The sequence below is a fragment of the Crocodylus siamensis genome, chromosome 2, assembly GCF_052110815.1.
Source record: "Crocodylus siamensis isolate JL-2025a chromosome 2, ASM5211081v1, whole genome shotgun sequence".
Classification (NCBI taxonomy): Eukaryota; Metazoa; Chordata; order Crocodylia; family Crocodylidae; genus Crocodylus; species Crocodylus siamensis.
Genome location: NC_143396.1, coordinates 254,563,121 through 254,580,727, shown reverse-complemented (window position 1 = coordinate 254,580,727; position 17,607 = coordinate 254,563,121). Strand labels below are relative to the sequence as shown.

The window sequence follows — 17,607 nt, the reverse complement described above, 5'->3', positions numbered from 1 at the left end:
CTGTGCCAAAGTGACACATCCTGTAGACTTGCAGTAGAGTACCGTCACTGTAATGCTGACTCTCATAAGGCTATTCTTGAAGTAGAGCAGCTTCTCCCTTGGCTTTCAGCCATGGGAATCCATTACAGCATTCGCCTTCTACCCAAACAGTTCTGTACCTGCATATCCATCTTTTTGTCCATTAGCTCAGGGACTGCTGGGTATGCTCATATGCTTTCATATCAAAAGGAAATAGCTCAGCATTGTATGTGTAAGGTATAAAGAGGTCGTGAGTTTGTTTTCAGTCTCTCTGAAAATTTTGTAATGGGACTCTGTATTATAATTTAATCCATACATTTGAAATTCCTGATGCAAGAATTTCAGGGAAATATCTGTTTGTTGTACAATGTGAAAATAGTTGCTGACAGGACTGAAAGAAATATGATATGTGTGTGTGTGTGTGTGTAGTGAGGCAGCTCCAAGATTAATCTTATCAGATAGGGGAGTGCTTTCCTCTCCACATATTTGATGCAAGAATGTTACTGTACAGCTTGCATGTGCATAGGGCTTTGCAGGAGTTCAGCCCTCTCATGCTCCAATCTTTGTTAAAAGTAATGAGAGATTGCAGGCCACTTAAATGTTTTTGATGGCAAACCCACTCCCTGTTAGCAAGTCAAGGAATTAAAGAAAGCTGTGCACACAGAAAGGAAAGCAGAGGGGAAGTTAGGCAAGTGAAGAAGGCAGGGCAGGGGGGACTCTTGCCACTGGCCACAATGTCCAAGTTTATTTTCGGACTGGTTGAACTGGCTGGATTACCCAGAGCCAGGTAGTTTAAAGGTCATTCTGTTGTCCCAGCCAGCTAGTGTCCTGCCTTTTTGAATCGGGCCTTTTTTTTTTGAATTCTCTCTTTTGCTGATGATGGCTGCGGCAGCTAGAAGCATGCGGCTGGGAGGTGCGCGGACTCTGCTGACTGGGTGATATTGCATTCCTGTTGCTGCTGTGTAGATTGCCTTCCCCTTAGGGTTGCCTACTACTATGCCCTTCTAAGGTTATTTGGAGAAGGTGGGAGCACGGGTGGAGGTGAGGAGGGTCAGATTTCTTTGGTTTCTGCTGAGTTGGCATCAGATCAGCACCCTTTCCCCTTAAACTCAGCATTACCGAATACGTTCTCTGTTGGTTTATGGCCCTTACACAAAGAAAGCTCACAAAGATGTTTGCTGCTCTCTTCTTTGTAAGTAAGGAATAGCTTCGTTGTGGGAAATTACCTATTCCTGCCCTGCTCTGGGGTGATATTTTTGTTTGGGTTTTCTCTTTTCGTACAGTAATAATAATAATTCAGAGCTGTGCTTTCCTTTCCACTCTAAATCTTTAGTGAGCAAATACCGGGAGCTGCTGGGGCTGACTGGCTCCATGGTGGGCTTGTGTTCCTGCTGCAGGGAAAGGAGCTTTGCTTTGTTTAGTTTTGCTGTGAGTAAAGGTTCAGGCTGGAAACCCCACCCCAGTATGTGCTGCAGCAACAGCAGCTCTGTTCTTGGCTGCTTTGCAGCAGCAAAGCCCTGGGAGAGGCGGCCCTGGAATGCCATGGCATGCGAACACAGATGGAATTAACTCCACTTGACTGGGCCTCGGACTAGACAGTCATGTGACACCCCCCAACTTCCCCTCCCCCCTCTGCAGCGAGGCTTGGAATGGGGACATGAAACATGTCTGTGCAGCGAGAAGGAGCTGAGCAGAATTCCCCACTGTCATCATCACCCTCCCCCTCCCACCCCGCAGGCTGCCAGAGGGGAGGGCTGATTACAGTTTTGCTATTGTTCAAGTAACCTACAAATGGATTTGCATGGAAGCAGGTTGGGAGGGGCACGGGGGTGGGATTTATTAACACTGGCTAAACTTCGGGATTACTATTAGCAGAGAGATTCTCAATGGGCATGATCCCTCTGGTAGGGAGGGAGGAGGAGGGAGTTTAAATCTCTTGCTGCAAATAGGTGAAGGGGTGGCTATATGAGGCAGAGGACAGGAGGCAGGCAGGGTGCTGCTGGCTGGAGGGAAGGAGCTTCACCTCGGCTTAAACTGTAACCCTCTATTCAGAGCACGCAGCTCCTGGCAGCTACGCTCATTCCAAAGCCTTGACTCAGGGTTATCTGCATGCTGGGTAATAATTTGCGTCACTGGAGGAATGTGCAAAGAAAGCAGCTATGGTGGAAAGTGAGAGCAGTGTTTCCTTCTCTCTGCAGGTGAATGGCTGCTTTAACAGCCTCAATTTGACTGCAGCAGCCCCCTCCCAGTGTAGTACGGGTGCTGTCCATGGCCGTGGGGCACTGCACCCAAGTGCGGCTGAGGGTACTACATAATTGAATGAGGTACAGGCAGTAGTGGGGTTCTGGGACTGATTCTCAGTGAGAGAATCTTTTGCTCTCTCCATAGGCAGGACCACCTTGTGCAAAGTTCGCCCCAGGCTTTCCTAACAAAGCTCCGAAGAATTGAGGGTATTACTCTGTGTTGGTTTGTTCATTTTCTAGGTGGGTAAAGAAGTGATTTGGCCAAGGTCACATAGCTCTCGCAGTCTAGTCTGTAGCTGCTGATTTCTGCCCCCTTTATTAAATCTGCCTCCCTCTCTGGTAGAAATAAAGGAACCAGTAGCAGTAACTCTGAAAGTCTGATCTAAATGTGCCGATGTACATACAGGTTTTTGGGAACAACAGAAGCATTTGGTGCCAAGCTGTTTGCTTGTATTAGCTGTCCTTCATACAAAGGGCTTCAGGGCTATTGTATGCTGCAGTTTTTGCTGATGCAGTACACCCACAGTTGGGGTGAAGGAGAGTGTGTGTGTGTGTACCGGGTGCGAATCCCCCTGGGCTGGCGTAAGAGCAGAGTACATTCAAATCAAGGGTAGGCGGGTTGCTTTGCCTTGCTGTGTTCAAAATCTGTTTAACACGAGCTCTTACTTCACTAAACATGCTGCAGTAGCAAAGGAGAAGCAGCTCATGTCTTAGGCTGGATGTTCATTAAAACATGCCCAGGCTGGTGCACCTTTGGGGTAAGATGGTCCTTTTCTTTCTGTTGGGAGGTGGGTATTTGGCTTATTGTATGAATTCAGCTAGTTCTTTAAAAGCATACAGGCCTCTGAGTTTAAGCTGCTGCCTTTTATCCGATCAGTTCAATGTGCTAGTAGCTAGACCCTTGCTCCTAGAGCTGACTGTTCCTGTTACGTTCCTATAAAGAAACAAACTACTGAATTAGACAAATTAACAAGCTTTCAATGTATGCCCCAGTCAGGGGTAAATTATGGACGTTACTGTCACTGTTCAATGCTGTTAACATGCTTTGTACTATAACACCATATATAAATAAAGGTGGTGCCTTCCCCAAATTGCTTATGCTGTACAGGTGAAAAGGGCTGTTCAGCATGTCTGCCCTATCCCAGCTCCTCAGTAAAAGGTTGTTTCTTTTACCATAACAAAAGTCAGCAGGCTTTGAGAAGGTGCACCTGGGTAAGTGTACGTGTTCCTCTTATGCTTCTGACATGAACAGGTCTCAGGTGCTGCTTTGAGTTTTGGGGAGCAGGGGGAAATGGGGAGGGTCCTATTGACTTCCTCCTCCGCGCATCACCCCATTATACCCTTGTACCCCTTGATCATTTCTCTTTGGAGGGGAAGAGCAAAGGCACAAGGAACACTACCAACTGTGTGATCTTCGCATGGACATTTGGTCAAGCTGAGTTTAAAGAAGGCAGATTGATCAATCCATCAGTGTCCTTGAATGGCTGGCTGCCGGTTTGTGACAGGTAAGTAGTGGGAAATGATGCAGAAATTCCCATGTTCTTGTGTATCTGTCTCTTGTCATGCAGCAACTTTGTCTTAGCTGAGCACCTCCTGACAACTGAGCATAAACTTAACAAAGGAGCAGCTTGTATAAGACTTTTGAACGATTTAGATGCAGTGCTTTCCTGTCTCCTTTAAATCTGGGGGTTTATTTTTAAGTTAGAAGTTTGGACATATTTTACATGCTTAGGCTTGAAACGTCCTCCTGGTGCAAGGTTCTGTCATTTGGAAGGACCTCACCCTTTTCTTCATGTGAAATCCCCAGCTGTGTTGGGGCATGCCTTTAGAGGCAGGTGCAGGGAGTCTGGCTGGATCCTGAACTTTCTACCTAGTATCTGGAAATAAACATTGTTTAAAGCACTAGATTCTTGTTAGAATTTTCAAGCTCAAAGCAAATGTGTGAAACCGTTTTTGCTGTTTACTAAGCACCTTTTCCATCCACTATTCTTCCAAGTTGGTGGCTCCCAAACATTTGGGCCAGTCGACCTCTATCAATGCTCAGTTTCTTATTGATCATCCTGGACCGTGGTTCACTGGAAAGTGCTGGGGACCTATTGCTCTCTGCAGATCATTATCAGACCCTTTCAGCTGCCAGTGGCCCACCAGGTATGGTGTGGGAAGCATTTCCATAGCTCATAATCCTCTGGGTATGACATCACCATGGAAATTAATTATGACCTCAAAGCACCAGTCTTTGTCACCTTTATGACTCTGTGTGTGTGTGTGTAGGGACTGAACTAAAATGTTTGTTTCCTGCTGCTACAAATAAAACATTACATTGTGAAATTAAATATAAATCTACTTTTTAATATGACCTTTTTTTACTCTGTTTTTTTAAAACACTGGTTAAATTTATTCACTACAGGATGCCAATGCTTATATAGATTGCTGGCCTGAATCCCCCAGCCCAGAAAGGATATCATACCCAGTCTGTTCAGAGTCTTTCCTTCAGGGCAGTTTTATATTTCAAACATAAACTACCACAAAAATAAATCTGTTTTCTTAACCAAGGCAGCCCTTTTGCCCCCATATCTTTCCCCTTGCCTGACACTACTCCCTCCTCAGTGGAAATTTTTGTAAGAATCCTTCCAGACCAAGTGTGACTATTTAACAGGGATGGCAGGTCCCCTCTTTAAAGGGGACATACCATGTCACCTAGCACCTTGTCCAGCCTCACAACATATTCTTCAGTTTGATGGCACAACTTGTGACCTTCATAGACTTTGCCTTTATGTTGTGTGCCTCAGGGTTGTGGTGCCTGTGCATGTAAACATATCTAACTCTTTAAACTTACTGATGGCGATCAAGAGCAAGCAGCTTCACTTATCACAGCTCCCTAATGCTCTTCTGCCAGTTGCTACCAGTTATACTGACACACTTCCTGTCTTCTTATAGAGCATCATCTGATTTCCCATTGTAACCTCCTCAACCTCAAGTTCAAGCTTTTGTTCCTGATATTCAGCTCTTGCTGTCAAAACATTTTGCTCTCTGAGTCAGAGGGCTGCTAGGTTGGTCAAAGATGTCCCACTTCAGCTCAAATAGTTGTATTACAGCAATGGGCAGTGTCTTCATGTCCAAGTTCATCCCATCCAAACCATGCTACCTGGATTCCCAGCTGCTCCTAGGGAAGTTCTTTTAGGTTGTGGTTGGGACTCTTCAAAAACCTTCCATTTAGAGCTACCTAGCGCTCTTTCTCTTTGAGGGAATTCTGCCCAGCTACTCAAAGTCAGGGCATCTCTTATCTTGCCTTTTAGCAGTGGGGCACCCCCAGTTTGGTGCACTTTCCTTATCACTTCATCTGTAGACTGTCCAAAATGCTTTACCAGTTTTGAGGCTCCATAGGTAGAATCTGCAAGAATTATTTCTGAACTACATATTTTCCTTGCAAACCCAACTCTGGATGCAACCAAGGGGTAGCAAGGTTTCATTACCATTGGGCCGCTGCACATGACGTGATTTCCAGAGATAAAATTCAGCCCCTAACCATTGACAGTATACCTCCAGATCCAGTCTTAATCTGTTAAAAATGGCAGCTTTTACCTTAGGATATGACCCAAGCTACTTCACAATTTTCATTAGATATCCTGCCTGTCTTGCCACTCCATTGTGCAGAAGAAAATCTTGGTAGTTTTCTGACCCCAGCTTCATCAACCAAGGAAGGGCCAGACTTATCTAAGCCACCCTCTGCAGGTCTCCAAAGGCTCCCTGAAGCCTGCTTCTCCATGCATTGCTGTTAAGCAGCAAGCTGCAATTCCTGCCACTTTTTTTGTTGACTCTGAGGGACGAATGCCTGGTCTATTGCTGCTGCAACAGCAGACAGACAGCATTCTTCATCCTTTCCCCACATTCAGAAAAAAGAAAGCCAAGACAGTTACAACAAACCCCTCTAGCCACTTTGTTTTCTGTGACTGCTTCAATTCCTGCTCATTCCAGGGGCCAGTTGCCCGCTTATGTTTTCCACCATTTGAAAGCCTCTAGCTCGCCTCCCCCAGCCCAAGAAGGATTAACTCCACATCCAAAGTCCATTCAGGCTCTACCTTCAGGGGAGAGTTTTATTCTTTAAACATCCAATTCACAAAACAAAGCTTTTTCCTTAACTAAAGAAGTCTGCAAGGGCCTTTCTCCTGCACCAAAGCAAACTGCAGCAACCCATCCCCCTCTGTTGAGTTCTCTGTAGGACTCATAACCCCTTCCTGGCTGGATTTGATAATGCCTCAGGGCTCTTGGTCCATAAAGGAGCAGGTAAATCTGTTCTGACTTAGTTTGCAGATACCTCAGAGTAAGATTTGCGTACGGGCAAATGGCCATTCTCTTCACTGAATTTAAAAACTTGAAACCAAACAATGAGTTATATTAAGGGTTTTTATTTAAAAAAAACCGAGTTATCACTATGCTTTTTATAAACTCCCATGTCTACAATGTTTAGCAAAGAGGGCAAGGAAATGTATGAAAAACAAGGATTGTCTTTAAGCCCCTTCATATTGCTGAGTAAAGGTGAGGAGAGTGCTGCATAAGAAAACAGGGGAATCCTGGAATGGAGCACAGATTTTGCCCCCCAAGGCATATACTGAACTTCATCCCACCCTTTCAGTGGTGCTGCAGCCATGGAAAGTATGAAAAAAGCAATAAAATTGCATAAGGTAGAAAAGCGTCTCTTCTAATATAAATAAAGGCTATGGGATTGTCCCCAAAGTTACCCTAACCTGTCACCATTCTTTGATATTACTGGGCAGTACCAACAAGAGAAGTTTCTTGTACCTGGCTTGTGAGTGGGACAGTGATGGATCTGTATCCATTAAGGGATTTCAATCTGCCCTGATCGGCAGTTAGGTTTAATGTAGGTGGTGTGCTATTTGGTGCATTTCTCAGGAGTACTTTGAGGTATTTGAAGAGACAAACTCATTAGATCCCTTTTGTCATTTGACAGAGAGAAGTGTTTGGTGGGTCAGGAGCAGGTTTGAGAACGCTGAAGTCCCCTTGAATTTTAGTCATGGCTCTGATGAGAATTTCCTCTGGCCTTGGGCTTGTCACTTAGCCTCCTTGCCTCAAGTTTCCCTATTTGTGAAATGGCTATGATAATGGTTCTCTCTTTCTTAGCAGAGCTGCGAGGTTTAATCCCACATATGTAAAAAATTAAAAGTCCTGGTTCATGTTAAAAATTATTTCAATAGGAGTGTGCAACTGTGTGGCCATTGCTGTCTACTATCATAGCTTCAGATACAGATTGCTTATAACTCTACTTACATGCTTGTCTTCAGTGCTTTCCACCACTTTTACCATATCGTGGGCTCATCACGGTTGCATTGATTTGCTGTTATATTTCCTTCCTGACATAGATAAAATAGTTGGATGTGGAAAAGGAGGGTTCCTGTCAGGAAAGATAATAAATTAAAATGTTGTCCTTTTGGGGCATAACCCTTAATGTGTAACAGAGGGTGGAGGCAGAACATGTGCAAGGAACTGGAGAATGGTAGAGGAAAGAAAATTTAGTCAAGATGAAGCTTCTGCAAGCTGGAAAAGAAGAAGGGAAGGGAGAGAGTTATAATTTTCTATTTTAAGAACTTGGATATTGTCAAGAAACTGTTGGATTGGGGGGCATGTGTATGTAGATAGAAATGATTGCATAACTTTAAGGAGCAGCATGGGCACTTCAGACAATGCATGGACAGGGACCACCTGGGTGTCTTGAAGTGGTGAGTCCCTTTCAATCTATGCATCCAGGAAGGAAGAGCAACTACAAGCAGTAGCTTTTGGGATGAGAGGCAGCATATAATCGGACACAAGGGTGCCACAAAACCATAACATTCTAAAGTTTTGATCATGTCAAGTATCTTGATGGCCATTGTGATGAGTCATATTTTGAATCGGCTAAAGATGTCTTTGTCAGTGGGTCTTTAACCTTTCACTTTTTCACTCACTTTTTGACTATGGAAAAATAATAGAGCAATTCTTTTGTTGCAAGGAACTTAGAAAGACCACAGCAGGTCAGAATGTTTTTGACACTATGGATTCCTATTTGAAATCCCTGGGCGCATCCAGACGAGCGCAGTCATGCAGCATGTGGTGCTGCAAACACACTTGCAGTGCCACATATCGCACATTCCAGTGTTCTCCACGCTGCAAGGGTGTGCTGCCTGAGCATGTGCTGCTCTGGGTTTTTTTCTGTGGGTTTTTTTTGACCCCTAGATATCCCCTGGACCCCTGGATATCCAGGTGTCAAAAAAAAACATGGAAAAAAAAAAGGAGAAGTGCACACTTGGGCAACGCATGCTGCTGAAAAACAGAGCCAGGCCACCGGGAGCCACACTGCAGCTGCTGGCTAGGCTTCACTTGGCAGGATCGCTGTGGCTGCAGCCACGGGAGACCCCCAGGATACCAGGTAAGGCTGCTACAGTAGGCTCCCTTACTGCCCCTTACTTGCCACACACCAAAGCACATGTGGCATGGGCACTGCTGTTACTTGTCCCCAGGGTACCAAATGTCCACACATGTCTGGACTTGCCCCCTGGGTCTCTCTTGTAATTTGTGTAGGTGTTTGTACACCTAAAAGTACTAACAATGTGTGGCACCCTGCAGCACCCTTACAAGGATCTCTTGGCACCTGTAGGGTTGAGAATCACTGTTCCATACTTTATGGCAAAGACTAAGACACAATCCTGTATCTCATGAACTTCCTATTTACATATTCAGGATGACACAATGAGTAAAGGTGATGAAGGAAAGTTGTTGTATGGGTAACCGACAAATTATAGTAGCAGCAATGGCCACATATGTAACAGGGGAATGGGCAAGATGGCGGTAGATAAAATTTATGATAAATGCAGTTATGCCTACATGGCAGAGAAAAAAAATGAACTGGGTTTTAAATTAAATGCATCAAATATGGGAAAAGACCTCCACATCATTTTGAACAGCTCAGCAAAGATTTCTCTGTAAATTTGTAAGTGGCGTGAAAAAAGCAAACAAAATTATTAGGATGTATAAAGAACAGAATAATATGAAACAGTACATCAAGTATTGTAATGCCTTTATATTAATCACTGGTTTGCTCTCATCTGGAATACTATGTTTAGTGCTGGTAACCCCATTCAAAAAAGGGTATTGCACAATTGAAATGAGATCAGAGAACAGCTGGTAAGAATGATTAAAAGCATAGAAAATGGCTTTGTACTGCAGCAGAGTCAGAATTACAGTTATTAATTTATTCTACAGCTAGAGCACTATCAGGTGAATAGTGCTTTCTGGAAGAATAGGACAGGTCTCTGCCCAAGGAGTTTGTCTTCAAAGCCAGACAGCACAAGAAAGGGTGACAAACCACAGGAAGTGTGGTGGTACTGGTGCAGTGCAGGAGAGGCAGTGATAGACAGACCTGCAGACATAAGAGATGTGGGAGAAAAGAAGAGGTCAGGGTCAAGGATGACACCAAAGCCCTCTTTGGCTATGCACTTATCTTGCACTGAGTCAGCCCTCCTTTTGTGTCAGTGTGCAAGGCTGCTAATTTGATTGTCCAGAAGATGTGACATAGTCTTCTTTAAACTGTAGTTCTGTGAAAAATCTCAGATCCGAAGGGCTCTGTTTTTAGATGGCTTCTTTTTTTCTTCATGGGCAGCTGCTTTTGTAGACAAACCACGTATTTGCACACACTGACAGGCAACTGGGTTGCACAAATAGAAAAAAAAGTCAATGAATATTTGAATTTGAAAGGAAAATTTTGTGCAGCTGTGTTTACAACCCAGTAATGTTCACTTGCTGTGGACATCAAGCACTCAAGGTTTATTTGTGCAAATATTCATAAAAAGTGCATTTTAAGCTTCCATTTTTACTATCAGCAAATTTTGATTTGTTGGAGTGTAAAATTCAAAGTGTATTCTTAGTTGGTTAGTTATTCAAATTATCCAGTCAGGAAACAGAATCAATATCGCTTGACTTATGTAATTACCCAGGACAATGCCTACCCAAGAATTATTTATTTCTAAAATAAGTCATTTTCAAGGATACATAAGTTTGAGTATTTCTGAACTTGGTTGCACACAGTTGTGAACAGAAAAAATAATATTCGTAGAATATGTTTTTGTTGCACATTACTTGCTCTTTCATAGCAGTGCATATGCAAATCAGTTAATTTTGCACCTAATTATCTGATTTGCATGCATAAATGCAGGTTGTACATGTGCAAATGATTTCATTCAAATATAGTACATGCCTAAAATGTAGAGTGGCTGAATATATGGATCTAGCTAGGTAGGTCTGGATTGCTCATGTTTACCAAGAAAGAACACAGCTAAACTTATCATTTCTTATAGATCAAACTAAAATATGATGGTTTTGCAGAATGATAACCCTGGAGCTATGCATTTTTCTGCAGAAATTATCAATAATGGGGATTTCCAGAGAGATAAGTAAATAAAAGGGAATCATGCTGCTTTAAGTACCATTAGAAAGTCGGAAAAAATACAAAAACATGCCGAGTGGAAAAAGGCAAAATCAGTCCAAACGTGAGTTGCAAAGTCTAAGAGGCTTTAGCAGACAATGAGAGGCAAGAGGAAAATTGTAGAAAATACAATACTCAGAAAGACATTTGGGGAAATGATGATCACATTGTTTTAAACTCTCATATCATTGATGTAGGTAATACCACTTTTGATTGTGATATTGGCTGACTAACACAATATATTGCTACTGTGGTACTCTTATTTAGAGTAGAGTCAGGCAAAAAATAAATGCAAGAAAACCTTAGGCTGTATTGCTAACTCAGTGCTTGATATTTAGCCAACGTAACTTCTGCTACATCAAAGAAATGCTCCATTATTTGAGAAAATAGTTATTTTTCCTTATTTCTATTCCACCAGACCAAGAATAAAGGTTATTTTTTTCCAGTTTTTGGATACTGTTATAAAGTGCTGGAATATAGTCCTGGAGGCAGACAGTTTCTGTTTTTTCATATATTTCCTGACAATGTCAGCTTCCAAATTTCTGCAACTGCCAGTCTTTCTCCTTTCCTATATAGCACAGTGCAACTTTGGGTAGATATCTTGGAGCAGGCTTGGGTACCTGAAGCCAAACAGCCACCCTAGTGTGGTATTCTGTCCAGGCTACTATACTCTGCTTTTCAGCAGGGTCAGTCATCCCGGGTGGGGTGCAGTGCCTAAATGGCTATAACTGCTTTCTGTACCAGAGCTAGCTCAGAGACCTTTGCACATCTTTGCATTGTGCCACCTAGGCATATTCTTTGCATGAGAGGGAAGTTTTTTATTCATGGCTCATTCAATCCTTGGCCTCTCTGCTGAGGCTGTTAGTAAGGGAGGTGGCAGTTACTGCCTGTTGCAATGTAGGCACCATTGTGGGCCCTAGACCTGTTGAAATGAACTGAAGCTGCAAGTTCATCCGTAGAAGCCAGGAAACAACTATCTGACAGCAAATGATTTTGGTCACTGAGGTGAAAAGTTCTATCTCACATGCCCAATCCCTTTGGGCATGTGCTTGTCTCCAAAGTGAAAAGGTATGACATCACAGCTCGACTGGAAACTGTCACGCTGTCCCCACAGACAGTAAGCACTTCGTAGCCAGTGCCTTTCCAGTATTGCTTTGGGAATGTATTTACTTTAGTTTCTTGACTCAGATTTATTATTGTTTAGTGAAGTATGGTTGTAGAGAACTACAGCTTTCTCATGTGTGACTGTCTTATTCCTGTTTGGCAGCTAAGGGAGACCCACCATTTCTATATAGCTGATGATAAAGAATTGCTAGGGAGAAAATTGTTTCTTGGGTTTATCTGCCCCTTTAAATCTGTGCCACAGCATTCCAGCTTAATAAAGAAATTGGGAAACATTTTTGCTCCGGAATGGTTTAGGCTTTATAATAGTTGACTAAAACATTCACGATTGCGAAAATTATACATGCAAAGATGAGTGTTATCAGTCTCTGGGTAATGAACCCCATGTTTTCTATAGGCTTTCAGCCTTTCCCTTACTATTTTTCAGTCTGTGTGGTAAAGATTTCCAATATCAACTAAAATCCCTGGTCCGTGTATTGTATTACTCTGATTTTGTTATTGGTCACAGCCCGTGGTTTGTTATCCTAGGGTTGCTCATGTGAATTGGGTTGTACACATTAGTTGGGAACTGCAGAACTGCACATGATTGCTGGATCTGAAAACCCAATCTTTTCCACTTTATACTCAGAGAGTGAAGTTTAAGCAGTCTGTCATGAGGCCCCTAGATAAAACTGGATCCTCTTTCCATTGTCCTCTCTGAGCACAGGAAGCTCAGAATGCAGATAGAGCTGCTGCAGACTCCCAGCTCCGTGATGTACAATAAGCTGCTCCAAACCACTTCGTCGCCAGGATTAGAATCATTAACATTTTTCAGTCTTAGTTTAAAATCCAAACTGTAAAATGTGGTCTGTAAAATACTAGACTTATAAAACTGAAATATCTCCATATATTTTCCACACAGACATATGTATGCGCACACGTTCACGACATGGATGCATTCACAAAGTCACACATTCACAATCTCAGACACATTCACTGTCTCTCTCACACAGAATGTGTTCTGTAATGTACACAGTACACAGAATGATTTTGAAGACAGAACAAGATGGCTATAAATTGACACTTACACCCACTGATGAAAAAAAGCCAAGAAAACCTCAGTGGAGAATGTGTTTGATAATTAATTCTGAACAAATTTCATTGACAAAGCAAAAAGAAGCAAGTAGATAGATGATTTAAATGTTGAATGATTAATGCATGGAGAGGGGGCTGAGGAAAGAGACAATTTTAAGAGCAGTCATGGAAATTTATGAGAGAGCGTGTGTGTGAGGACCGGATTCTGATCTTAGTTAGAGTTGGGGATCTATTGGCCTTAATAGAAATATTCCATATTCACGCCTGTGCACCATACCAGAGACCAGAATTTAGCCCAGCTTAGAACAAACATTTGGAGTGTGCTTGTGATTGTATTTTTGGGGTAAGTTAGAGAAAGGGGGCGGATTTTGTATATATGTGGGAAAGAGGGATAGATTGCAAATATGGAAGACTTCCTGAGGGTGAGAGGTAGAGGAAGAATGTCTGTGAGATTGTGTATGTGCATGAGAGTTGTCTGACAGGGAGTGGGAGGGTAAGAATGTGTTTGTTTCTAGACTCCCTGGTTCAGTGAAAATGGCTCTTGGAAATGCTGTTTTAGATTAGAGAGCAATGGCTGGAGTGGTGGAGATTTCATTACCTTCCTCTTTGTGTGATGTTTTGGAGTTGGTAATGTAAGAGCGGAGCTATAAATAATCCAGTTCCAGCTGCAGCGTCCTGGAGATTTATAGTGCATGCTAATGCCAGGATCTTTGGGGTGTTACACTATGTGAAGCAAGATGAGAAATAATCAAGCAATAGCAATGCAGCAGACCCCTCTTTTTTCTTACTTGCCAGGCAGGACTTGGGGCAAAGGAGAATTCTCTTTTTGCCTCCACAGAGACACCCAAAGGATTTATTTATGTGTTTATATACAATGTCGTCACCTCCATAACAGTGCCCTTGCTTGTCTTTGCCTTTGGAGGTTAGCTTGATCACAACCTGCCTTTGGAGTCTGCAGCAAGCACAAGGAAGGGGTGTGGAGGTCACAAGCAGTAGCCTGCTGCGTGCAAGCTTTTGAGGCAGCAGGGACAGTATTTTTAGTTGCTCCAGATTCCCTCCACTGTCATGGGTAGGATGCAATGCTGAGGATTATATTGCTGTAGGGATGTGCCTAGAATACCAGACAACCTCAGAAATTGGCTGTGCCGCAGAGCTCTAAGTGCAGCTTTGTGATAGTGTGTTGCTTCCACTACTGGAGAGACAGGAAAAATAGTTCCCCTTTGCTGCAAGAGCTGGAGAGGCAGCTGCTGCTGTGATTGAATGAGGAGCATTGCTGTGGCGAGTTACATTGGTTCATCAATCTAAAATGCATTCTGAACACTAATGTCATTTTTCTCAAACACATTTCTATATTTTGTCAAAGCAGTTGGACTTAATGTTTGCTGCTGTTTGCCAGTGCATGTCTCAAATATTTCTGTATAATTGATGGTAAATATTCTTTTAGATATGGAGACTAAGTCTTTCCCAGATGCATGGGCCATGACTACCTGGCTTTTTGGAAGAGGGTACCACGTGACTGACAGAACTATAACATAACACTACAAGGATGTCTCATTTAATCTGGGTAGGGCTTGAAGGAGAGCTTCCATGGTTCTCAAATCTAGCAGGGAGAGGTAGTTAGCTAGCTGTGTCAGTCTGAAGTCAGGTGGAAAGAAGGGTATGGTAGCACTTTAAAGACAAACTCATTTAGAAATGCATAAGCTTTTACAGAAAGAAGGCAGCTAGCCTAACCAGAGTTAGGCTAACAGGGGGCCCCTCTATTAAGAATCCTACAGAACATAAAATGCAACTGGTTGACATTCCACTCCACTGCTCAAAGCATCTGCAGATTGAGGTGTGTAAAGTACTTGGTTTTAGGCCTGCAATCCATTTGCAATCCAAGGCTGGGTGTGTTTGCGAATCACAACCGTGTTTGTGAAAGGTCAGTGCTTCAACCTCTTAATGAACCAAGGCCTCAGAATACAAATAGCTCCACCTACAGCCATGTGACACAACAATAAATGCTGGATGATAACAAAATAGTCTATGTCCAGAATAGTTTTGGATACAGCTAGGAAACGGAGATTGAAAAGATCCATCCAGTCCACCTACTCAAAGGCTAATATACAGTTAGGTACATTCTCCTGGATTTATGTACAGGTTTCCCTCACTTTATGCTGTAGATGTGTTCCTGGAAAATGGCATAACTCCAATTAGTATAAAGGGAACCCACTTTACAATGTAACAAATAGGGATATGTTCCAAGACCACGACTTGTGGTACTGACCCTCAGACCTGCTTTTACAAGACAATTTTGGTACTCATCAACAGCAGACAGTACACACAAGCAGAGGGCACTATCATAATAGGGATGGCAGCTACAGAAACACATTGCAGACAACAAGTGAGGAACACGGATCCACACAGGAGACTATATTTTGGTACACGTCACTCCCACAATGCACTGCACAAAGCAGCTGATTGTGGGCTTCCACCACACTGATCACACAACAGTGAATTTACCTCTCGTACAACAAATTTTTGGTATAAACAGGGTCATTGCGTAAGAGCGAATTTGCACATACAGAACCCGCATAAAGCAAGGGAAACCTGTATTCTAGAGTCAGATATCCTAAGGGATGGTGTATCTAGCACTGTTCTAAGGATAGGGTTAATAAATACATAAAATGGAAAAAATGTATCGGTGTAGTTCTTTTGGCTCCTGCCTATTTCCAGATTTGAACGAGGCTCCCTGCTGCCCCCTTGTTGCTGGAAACATCAGTGAAAATAATATCTAGGATATAATTTTGCTGTTGTGACATTGCAAGCTTGAATGACACCTTCCCATTTTGGGGGAAATTTTAGAACACAGACAAGAATATCAGTCTCATTGTTTTGGTGACTGGAGTAAAAACAATAATAACTACAATAGTGATATTAGTAGTGCTTAGCATTTATCTAATGCTTTACATTCTCAAAGTGCTTTGCAAACATGAGTAAACAACAAGGTCTTAACAATAAGACTGCAATGAAAAATATATCCTCTTGAAAGCATTCCTGTGGATTGTCATAAACACATAGCCCTATGCAGCCCTAGGAAGTGGGATGTAGAGTGTTTTAAGTCTAAGTTACTGGTTCCAAACTGGCCTTGGCCCAACAGGTTGACAGGTTTTTGCTACCTGTAATTTATTCAGGCACCCAAAATTATTTTGGTGGGTCACAGTGCAATTCCTCGTTGGCTGGTGTCTCTGTCACAAAATAGTCATCAACACTGGTGCTAAATTGTCCCCTTGCTTGAAAGGCCAGTGACTGAATGGGCCATAAAGAATGAACTCCACTCTGTCCCTTAATGAATGGTAGCCAGGTCAGGGCTGAGTCACACTGGCAGGAGGCAGCGATATGGGAAGCTTGCCCTGCCATTATCTGTTCTGTGGATAAACAGAGGATTTCAGTCCTCTGGGATCACCAGCCTATACTAAATTCTCAATGGGAATGAAAACAAAACAAAAAACAGCAGGCAGTTGGTCATTGCATGTGCCTTTAGTGCTTGCAAGTGAAAGTGGCTGTCACACACCAAGGGAGTAGTGTGGCAATTTGTTTTGGAGATTAAGTAGGCAGTAGAAAAAGGTTACACCAAAATGCCGGGAATATATAAAAGAGTTGTATTTATACTATCAGTAGCAAACAAACAGCACACGAAGAATGTTGACAACACAGAATTTTCAAGGAGGATAAAACTAATGTACCAAATATTCAGGCTTGTAGCCAGCAGCAATTCCCTGCTGCCCCCAAGAAAACTGGGACTGGTAACTTGGCCCTCTCTCATGCACATAGACAGTGAAAACCCTGAGCTTTAGTTCAGCTGGCATCACTGGATGACCTCATGCACTTACTTGTCATCTCAGCAGTTTTTGCTCCAGTGTTCCTCCTTAGATTCATTAAGAAAATATTTAACATCCGAAGAAAGGAAGGCGCCCTGTGGCCTGAGAGACCTGTCCCGCGGTTCCTTCAAAGTCAGGCCAATGAAAACAGAGCCCCAAAGCTCTTTCCTATATATCGATGGTACAAGGGTGATTCCAGGGCACTCCGGGCCTTCAGGATGAGAGAAAAGCATTGATTTAATCACCAAAATGTAACCAAAGGGGCACTGCACATTTGGGGCCCCAAGCTGCAATTAGAATGACCTCCATTGGGTGGTTTGCATCAGGTTTTAAATGTTTTTTGTGACTTCTAGTAATGCTTCTATATTCATGAGCTTCAAATCTGCTTTGTTATTGCCCTTTATTTTTCTCAAATTCTCTCCTTGAGCATACACACCCAGGTTTGTCATTGAAAAGATTTCTGAACCTTTTGGTACTGGTTTTTTTATTATTTGATATTTTTAGAACAAAAATAACCTTGGCAGCTTTTATTTGGGGGAAGCTTTCAGCATACAAAGAACAAGAACTTTAGAAACAGATGAAAACAAAATGAGAGTTTAATGTTGCCTCTGTTATGTCAGCTCCAGATCTTAGAAATGATGGTTTTCTTTAACTTGGCTGCATACAGCCCTTGATCTTGCTGTTCTGGCATCCATCTTGGTATTTGTGAAATTTAGTTTCCAATCCTTTCTTTCAGCAAGATCAAACAATAGCAAACGTTTCCCTTTCAAAACTTGCAAAACCCACCCAAAAACATGATGGTTGCCTGCTTTTTACG

At 42.7% G+C, this 17,607-nt stretch overlaps 1 long non-coding RNA gene across 4 annotated transcripts in view; it reads left to right on the top strand.

The window, feature by feature from the left end:
• The first annotated feature begins 857 nt into the window (after positions 1-857).
• Positions 858-17,607, top strand: part of LOC149872066 (uncharacterized) — a 71,977-nt gene continuing 55,227 nt past the window's right edge. The window contains exon 1 of one of the 4 annotated variants that reach the window (XR_016440350.1): positions 858-931. This is a non-coding gene — a long non-coding RNA (uncharacterized LOC149872066). The other 3 variants (XR_016440351.1, XR_016440349.1, XR_016440348.1) reach the window with 3 other exon arrangements.